The following is a 9147-nucleotide window of genomic DNA, read 5'->3' as shown; positions in this document are numbered from 1 at the left end:
AACCCCAGAGTCGGCCACGACTGGACCTAATGGTCAGGGGTCCCTTTACCTTTACTAACCTGCCCTTTCCCATACTCAAACCTTGATTCAGCAAAGGAAATGATTCAGCAAAGGAAACAAAGGAAATGATTCAGCAAAGGAAACACAGCCCAGAATAACTAAGGAGATAGTACAAGAATACTTTGCTAGTTTAGATGTATTCAAGTCTCCAGGGCCAGATGAAGTGCATCCAAGAGTATTAAAAGAACTGGCAGATGTGATCTCAGAACCACTGCCAGTCATCTTTGAGAATTCCTGGAGAACAGGCGAAGTCCCGACAGACTGGAGGAGGGCAAATGTTGTCCCTATTTTCAAAAAGGGGAAAAGAGAGGACCCAAATAATTACCGCCTAGTCAGTCTGACATCAATACCAGGGAAGATTCTGGAGCAGATCATTAAGCAAACAGTCTGTGAGCACCTAGAAAGGAATGCTGTGATCACCAATAGTCAGCATGGATTTCTGAAAAATAAGTCATGCCAGACTAACCTGATCTCGTTTTTTGACAGAATTACAAGCCTGGTAGATGAAGGGAACGCAGTGGATGTAGCCTACCTTGATTTCAGCAAGGCATTTGACAAGGTGCCCCATGATATTCTTGTAAAGAAACTGGTAAAATGCGGTCTTGACTATGCTACCACTCAGTGGATTTGTAACTGGCTGACTGACCGAACCCAAAGGGTGCTCATCAATGGTTCCTCTTCATCCTGGAGAAGAGTGACTAGTGGGGTGCCACAGGGTTCTGTCTTGGGCCCGGTCTTATTCAACATCTTTATCAACAACTTGGATGATGGACTCAAGGGCATCCTAATCAAATTTGCAGATGACACCAAACTGGGAGGGGTGGCTAACACCCCGGAGGACAGGATCACACTTCAAAACGACCTTGACAGATTAGAGAACTGGGCAAAAACAAACAAGATGAACTTTAACAGGGAGAAATGTAAAGTATTGCACTTGGGCAAAAAAAATGAGAGGCACAAATACAAGATGGGTGACACCTGGCTTGAGAGCAGTACATGTGAAAAGGATCTAGGAGTCTTGGTTGACCACAAACTTGACATGAGCCAACAGTGTGACGCGGCAGCTAAAAAAGCCAATGCAATTCTGGGCTGCATCAATAGGAGTATAGCATCTAGATCAAGGGAAGTAATAGTGCCACTGTATTCTGCTCTGGTCAGACCTCACCTGGAGTACTGTGTCCAGTTCTGGGCACCACAGTTCAAGAAGGACACTGACAAACTGGAACGTGTCCAGAGGAGGGCAACCAAAATGGTCAAAGGCCTGGAAATGATGCCTTATGAGGAACGGCTAAGGGAGCTGGGCATGTTTAGCCTGGAGAAGAGGAGGTTAAGGGGTGATATGATAGACATGTTCAAATATATAAAAGGATGTCACATAGAGGAGGGAGAAAGGTTGTTTTCTGCTGCTCCAGAGAAGCGGACATGAAGCAATGGATCCAAACCACAAGAAAGAAAATTCCACCTAAACATTATGAAGAACTTCCTGACAGTAAGAGCTGTTCGACAGTGGAATTTGCTGCCAAGGAGTGTGGTGGAGTCTCCTTTTTTGGAGGTCTTTAAGCAGAGGCTTGACAACCATATGTCAGGAGTGCTCTGATGGTGTTTCCTGCTTGGCAGGGGGTTGGACTCGATGGCCCTTGTGGTCTCTTCCAACTCTATGATTCTATGATTCTTACTTAGAGGCAAGCCCCATTCAAGTGACCACGACCACAATCCCAAGCCTCTCTCCAAGGAAGGAAATCCCATTGAGTTCTGTTGCTTTTAATAATAATAATAATAACTTTTGAGTAATAATGTCTGGTTCGAAGTCCTGATTTCTTGTTTTAGCATGAGGGTTTCAATCATACTTAAGATTTAGGGGAGGGGTGCTGCTTCCCCCCCCACTCTGTTCCCCCTCCAAAGCCCCACAAGACCGTGTCACTGGTCCAAAGATTTATTTTGTAAGTTTTTCTCAAGTTAAAAAAGTATGGCTTCTCTTTCTACCGCCAACCCGCCATTGTTTTCTGAGCCATATTTTCTCTAAGAGCTGGAAGTGGTTGGAAGGGACTGTCTTAGGAGACCCCCCCCCCCACTCTTCCTTTGACAGCTGATCAAAAGAAAATAGTCCGGGGGGGGGGGCTGGCACAGAATATGCAAGCGATGGATGTGTACTAGGAATGAAGGGGGCGGGCAGGTAAGGGCGCTGGGAAGACCCCAAAGCTGCAATCCTAAGTAAGCATCTGCCCCTAGCACTGAATGGGGCTTCATTGGTGGATCAACGTGCATGGGATGTGGCTGGAAGCAGCCTTGCTAGGGAGTAACCCCCGCCATGCTCAGTGTGGGAGGAAACATGCATAGGATCCCACTGCGAGGATGCTTGCTAGCTGAGCTGAATAGGGCTTGCTTCCAAGTAAGCACGCTTAGCGCTGCACCCTCTCAGGTCCAGAATTGGCCCAACCCAATTCAACGGAAGCCCTCAATTTCTGAATTTTGTGGGAAATGCCGGGGGGGGGGTGATTTGGGGATGGCATCTGGGCCGCTTTCAAGATTGACTCCTTACTCGGGAGTAAGTTCCTTAGACATCAATTTTACTTGGTGTGGGTGATCTACAGGAACGCATCCCTTGGGTCAGCTTGCAGTTGCCATCCTATGTTTACTCAGAAGTAAGTCAAACTGCGTCCAATGGGTCTTACAGTCAGGGGCATAGGGAGGGCTAGGAAGGGGGCAGGGGTGGAGGTAGACTGCCCTGGGTGTCAGCGCTGACTCCCAAGCCTACCTCGAGCAATGGATGGGGGGGGTGACCAAAAAAAATCTGCACCAGGTACCACCTGAGCTTCCTACACCTCTGGTCACACGGCCCGTCTCGCTTCCCATCAAAGAACTCACATTGGGGGCAATCTATAGTAGTGGCTGTATACAGATTTAATTTTAGGAGACTTTAGTTCATATGGGGTGAGGATTGCAGCTGGGTTCTTTGCCACATCTGGTGCCCCATAGTAATACCTACTACGTACCCAGAGCTGTGACTTGCAAGTCCTTCACCAAGGTGTTGAATTCCTTCACATCATGCCTGGACAGAGGGATAACAGTGATTGGGTGACACTGATGAAGTTGCTGTCCATGCTGAACTTTCCTAGGAAGGACTTGGTGTAAAAAATGTGATAGTTCATTGAATATAAGATATTAATTTTGATTTTGTACAAAGTGTCCTAGTATTAATTGCGTTCAGCCTTTTTGATAGAATGCATTAGGCTTGATTTTTGTATGCCTGCATTTTGTAACCCTCATTCCACTCTCCTGTAAAGTTGTCGTGTGTAAGTTGCCTACCACTTCCATCCTTATCAGACCCTAGAAGGGCAGATGATGTTTTGGGAGAGAGATCTGTGTTGAGCTAGCATCCGCGTGAGAACTCACATCTCACTTCAGAGGTCTTTGACATGTTTGGGTACCAGGGAAGTAAGATAGGAGATAGAAATGTCAAGAGTCCCATGGAAGTCCTGGTTGCCATGGGCATGGTGTCAAAGTGAGATATAGGAGACCCAAATGACCTGGGCACTCTGGGACACCTCAAGGTATCATATTTTTATTGTTCTTTAATTGGCGGGTACTTAAGGTGTTAGGAACTTGATTTGCTAACTGGGGCAAGTTGATGAACTTGGGTAACCTCACAACTCCCCTCCCTCTTTGTGACATGATGATGATGTATCAGCGATGTATAAATTATGGTTCTGGAAATGTATTCTGGGTAGGGAGGGAAGGTCTTCACAGAGCTTTTAACCTATGTTTGGGACTCTTACTCTGTGTGGAGACCTGTTGTGCAACAACAACAATTTATTATTTATACCCCGCCCATCTGCCTGGGCTTCCCCAGCCACTCTGGGCAGCTTCCAACAAAATATTAAAATACAGCAATGCATCAAACATTAAAAGCTTCCCTAAAGAGGGCTGCCTTCAGATGTCTTCTAAAAGTCTGGTAGTTGTTGTTCTCTTTGACATCTGATGGGAGGGCGTTCCACAGGGCGGGCACCACTACTGAGAAGGCCTGGTTCCCTGTAACTTGGCTTCTCACAGTGAGGGAACCGTCAGAAGGCCCTCAGCGCTGGACCTCAGTGTCTGGGCAGAATGATGGGGGTGGAGACCTGCTTCAGACATACTAGACTGAGGCCATTTAGGGCTTTAAAGGTCAACACCAACACTTTGAATTGTGTTTGGAAACGTACTGAGAGCCAATGTAGGTCTTTCAAGCGGCCGCTCCCAGTCCCCAGTCTAGCTGCCGCATTCTGGATTTGTGTACCAGGTGGAGCTGGTAAACAGCTGCCTTGGACACAGAATAAAGATTGTGGTCTATAGACTGCTGTTTTGCTCCTGTATTTGGCTGTAACTTCCTTCTGCTAACCGCAGAGACCTGCAAGGACTTTTGCCCTGACAAGCTGGGCTGTTGAGTATCCTCACACAGTGGCGTAGCGTGGGGGGTGCAGGGGGGGCCAGCCGCAGCGGGCGCAACACCTGGGGGGGGCGCGCTCGCACTCGCAGCTCTCTGCCCCTACCTGGCTCACTCTCTCTCAGCGCTGTCACAGATTTCGCAAAAAAATCGCTATTGTCACACGGATCCTCCTCCTACCCAATCAGGAAGTGGGATCCACTTCCTCATTGGCCGAAAGGCGAATGCATGCAATGGGCTGAGCTGTCGAGCAGGAGGCGGGAGGACTCGAGGAGACGCGGGGAACTGAGTAGAAGCCGCCGCTGCAGGTAAGTCTCTCTGCATTGAAAGGGGGCACGCTCATAGGCGCCGACTCCATGGGGCCTGAGGGGGCCCGAGCCCCCTCAAAAATTCGTTTGGGGGGGGGGGCTCCGCCCCCCAATAATCTCGGGCGCCCCTCCAGCAGAGCGCCACAGCCACCCCTCCCCCAGCCCAAAATGCACAGGGTCGGGCTGCATGCCTCCTGCCCTCCCTCCCGAGCAAAAGCTCCACCCAATTTCCTTCGGAGCTGATTAATAGGCGCAGCACGCTCTCCCCTATTCACTCACGAGGAGGCAGCGCCACTTTATCTGCATATTCATGAGCTTATTTATTATTCATGAGCTTTCGCGGGGCCCCCCCCAATGTTTTTTATAAGTCGGCGCCCCTGGGCACGCTGGTCATTCTGCAATGAAAGGGGGCACACTGGTCTCTCTGCATTGAAAGGGGGCACGCTGGTCATTCTGCAATGAAAGGGGGCGCGCTGGTCATTCTGCAGTGAAAGGGGGCACGCTGGTCATTCTGCAATGAAAGGGGGCACACTGGTCATTCTGCAATGAAAGGGGGCACGCTGGTCATTCTGCAATGAAAGGGGGCACGCTGGTAATTCTGCAATGAAAGGGGGCACGCTGGTCATTCTGCAATGAAAGGGGGCACGCTGGTAATTCTGCAATGAAAGGGGGCACGCTGGTCATTCTGCAATGAAAGGGGGCACGCTGGTAATTCTGCAATGAAAGGGGGCACGCTGGTCATTCTGCAATGAAAGGGGGCACGCTGGTAATTCTGCAATGAAAGGGGGCACGCTGGTCATTCTGCAATGAAAGGGGGCACGCTGGTAATTCTGCAATGAAAGGGGGCACGCTGGTCATTCTGCAATGAAAGGGGGCACGCTGGTCATTCTGCAGTGAAAGGGGGCAGGCTGGTCATTCTGCAATGAAAGGGGGCACGCTGGTCATTCTGCAATGAAAGGGGGCACGCTGGTCATTCTGCAATGAAAGGGGGCACGCTGGTCATTCTGCAATGAAAGGGGGCACGCTGGTCATTCTGCATTGAAAGGGGGCACACTGGTCATTCTGCATGTTGAGCTGACCAGATGGATTGAAGTTTGGTTGGTTCAACAGTGACGAGACAGATTTTGATCCATATGTAGCTGCTCCAGCTCAACATAAGTTGATGTAAGCCAGAGGGTTTTGCAACCTTTAATTAATTTATTTATTTTGCTGAAAGAGTAAGGCAATAGGCATGAAGGTGAATAAACATTATGTTAAGAGTAAAGAAATGGTTATACACGGAAGGGGTGCTAAAAGTGCAGCAAGGCAAGAAAGTGATTTTTTTTTTCTTTTTTAAGAATTTTAGCTCACCGAAATAACTCGACTTCGGCACCACATGATCTTGTATAAGGAGGTCAATCCTGATGAGCAGGTTGCAAACTGGTCAGCTTTAGATTTGCTTCGCTGGGCGTATAAGTGGAAGCTGCAAGAAAGTTTAACTCAATTTGTTGTCGCATTAAGAATCTTTCTTACTATCACTGTTTCTACAGCGAGTTGTGAAAGAAGTTTCTCAAAACTTAAACTAATTAAAACATACCAGAGATCTACGATGAGCCAAGAAAGACTGAGTACCCAATCTAGCAATACTGTCCATTGAGAGAGACTTTAATGTAGATTTCAATTCCGTTGCTGAAAAATTTGCGCTAATTAAAAGCAGACGAATTTAAATTAATCTGTATATACAGGTTGATATCTTGCACTTCTATTAAAGAATTACAATTAGAGGTACAGGATTGAGGAAGCTGGCTCCATCTAGCCCAGTCTTGGATCATCTCCAGGGTATGGTTCCATTTTGATGTTTAGCTTTTTTTCTTGGTAATTTTTGTCGTTTACGATAGTTGTGAGACGACATATAATAGCATGGCCCATGCTAGGTTACTACATTTGTAGATTTGTATTCATAGACCTGCTGAAAATGTGGAGAATGTGTTATGCATGTTTGCACTCAATAAAGTGTTTGAAAATAAACTTGCATTTAGATGCATTTTACTTTAATGACATCAGTATTTTCATAACAAACAATACATGTGCTTAGGGGGTAAGGGTTTCTTTAACTCATCTAGTGGAAGAGACTCGAGTGCTAAAATCCACGGGTTAGGGGGCGCAAATTACTTGCCTTGCCCCGGGTGCTGACAACCCACGCTACGCCACTGTCCTCACACCCCACAATTTCCCATCTCAGAATCCGGAACCAGCAGGCCCAAAGAGTCAACCACCAGCTGCACAGCCTTCCTCAGCCCAAGGGTCAGTCAGAGCAGAGAAGACTACGCAAGCAAGCTCTCCCAAGTCTCTTCCATTCCTTCCCTTTTCCTTGGCTTGAACAGAGCAAGCACACATGACTGGCACTGGCCTCACCCCTCCCAGGCAGAGAAGTCTGTCTTTCACACTGCACAGAGCCCTCTTGGTGCCTGCAGCATGCACTGCAGATTGCCCCCAGGCGGAGAGAGGCCTTGGGGACCAGGGAAGGGGTCCTCAGAGGGATCCAGAACTACCTGCAGAAGGCAGGAGGCCAGGCTGCAGGTTGGTAACTGGACCTCATCCTGACTCTGGCGTTAAAGGGAAGGGGGAGACCAGGCTCCAAGCTAACAAACTTTTGCAGAAAATGGAAGAGCTGGAATCTGTGTTTATGCTGCCTTTTTGGACCTGTGTGCTAGGTCATTTTCACAAGGTCAGCAAAGCCCTTAAAAAAATCAGGCCTGTTATTGAGCTCTTGTGCAAGTTTGTACAGTTCACTTCTGGATTTTAAAAGGAAAATTAGAGATGATCTTGATGAGCTTGAGAAACAAGCAAAAGCCACCTTGCCAAATGTCAACTACAAAATAAGAAGACAAAGAGTGAGGGAAAGGCAAAGAAATGACAGAAGTGCACCTGATGCCTCAGATGCACTTTTTTCCAAGAGATACGGTAGGTTTAGAATAAAATCCTTTATTCCTATATTAGATGCACTTGAAGCCAATTTAAAAAGAAGTAGTACTGCGTACAGTGATGTTGCACAATTGTTTGCCATTCTTGCTAATTTGAAGCATCAAAGCAAGAAATTAAGCAAGGTGTTGAACTGTTGATGGAAGCATACCCAGAACATCTTGACCTGAAACTTATTGATGAACTTTTGCACTTTCACCTGTACGTGACACAAAACCATAGGCTTACAGCAGAGCACTCTCTGTCTCATACAGACCTTTATCAAATTATATACAAGGGAAAATTTCAGATGGCCTTTCCTAATGTGGAAGCAATCTTGTGGCCATTTCTTTGCCTTATGGTCACTAACTGCTCAGGAGAGAGGAGTTTTTCAAGACTCAAAAGAATTTAAAATGAAATAAGGGCCACGATGTCTCAAGAGAGGTTGTCCGCAGTGAGGTTTCTGTACATTGAAAGTGACAAACTTAGACAAACAAATTTTGATGAAGTTTTGGATGATTTTGCTATGAGGAAGGCTAGGGGGAAAACATTTTAGCCTTACTGTATTTGATGGTTGTAGTTTACTTCTTAATATGCATTTTAAAACTGACTTTTTAATGACAACATAAAGTAGATTCTAAAAGTACCACACTGTCAGGTAATCATGGTCATATTATTTACACTTCCCAGGCAATATAATTTGTAAACTCAAGGTGTTTTTTTAAGAATAACATTAGAACTTCATTTTCCTAAAAATTAATGCTTATTCCACAAAAGGTTTACAAAGTTCAGTTATTGCAAAAGTTTTTCAGTGTTAATATTATGCATTTTTAAAAATCACCATGGAATTGAACAATACTGTCTTATCTCCTTTAGAGGAGAAATTGTGAATTGCATAATTTTCAATCCCCGTCATCATCCTTGGCTTCACTCAATTTTGTTTAACACTCTTCCATTTTCTAGTCCTGAGGGTGGGGGGTTGGGAGGGGCCTCACAGGTGAGGGGTTGAAATAAAGGAGGAGGAGGACCGCCCGGAGGACGGCCTTGCAGGGACAACAAAGCAGCCTTGTTGGGGCGGGGTGACCTCAGGCGACCCCTCCGGGCCTTTCACCCCTCGAGCTGTTGGTAGAGCCGGGGACTAAGAGGCCATCCAAACACCCCAAATCCCATTCACCCACGCAGGACGACGAGCCAGAGTGGGCCCCTCCACCTATAAACTCCCCTCCTAGTGATCTGCAGCGAAGAGGCTTGTAAACCCTTCAACGGAGTCCCGAAACCCCTCAATGAAACATCAGGATTTCTCAAAGAACCATCGCTGACCAATGGGCATCGTCCAAGGTGAGAGGCAGCCAATCCGAAGTCAGGAAGCAGCAGCCCCGTGTCTGGAGCGCGCGATCCGCCAGGAGAGCGCAGGAAACC

General features: G+C 47.1%; 1 long non-coding RNA gene across 1 annotated transcript in view; it reads left to right on the top strand.

Annotated features, from left to right (window-relative positions):
* The first annotated feature begins 3064 nt into the window (after positions 1-3064).
* The window catches only part of LOC309537038, a 29338-nt gene continuing 23255 nt past the window's right edge, over positions 3065-9147 (top strand). The window contains exon 1 of the long non-coding RNA XR_014221780.1: positions 3065-3562. This is a non-coding gene — a long non-coding RNA (uncharacterized lncRNA). The remainder of the gene's footprint in view (positions 3563-9147) is intronic.

This window comes from Podarcis vaucheri, assembly GCF_965113315.1.
Source record: "Podarcis vaucheri genome assembly, chromosome: 7".
Lineage (NCBI taxonomy): Eukaryota > Metazoa > Chordata > Lepidosauria > Squamata > Lacertidae > Podarcis > Podarcis vaucheri.
This window is presented reverse-complemented; position numbering and strand designations above follow the sequence as displayed.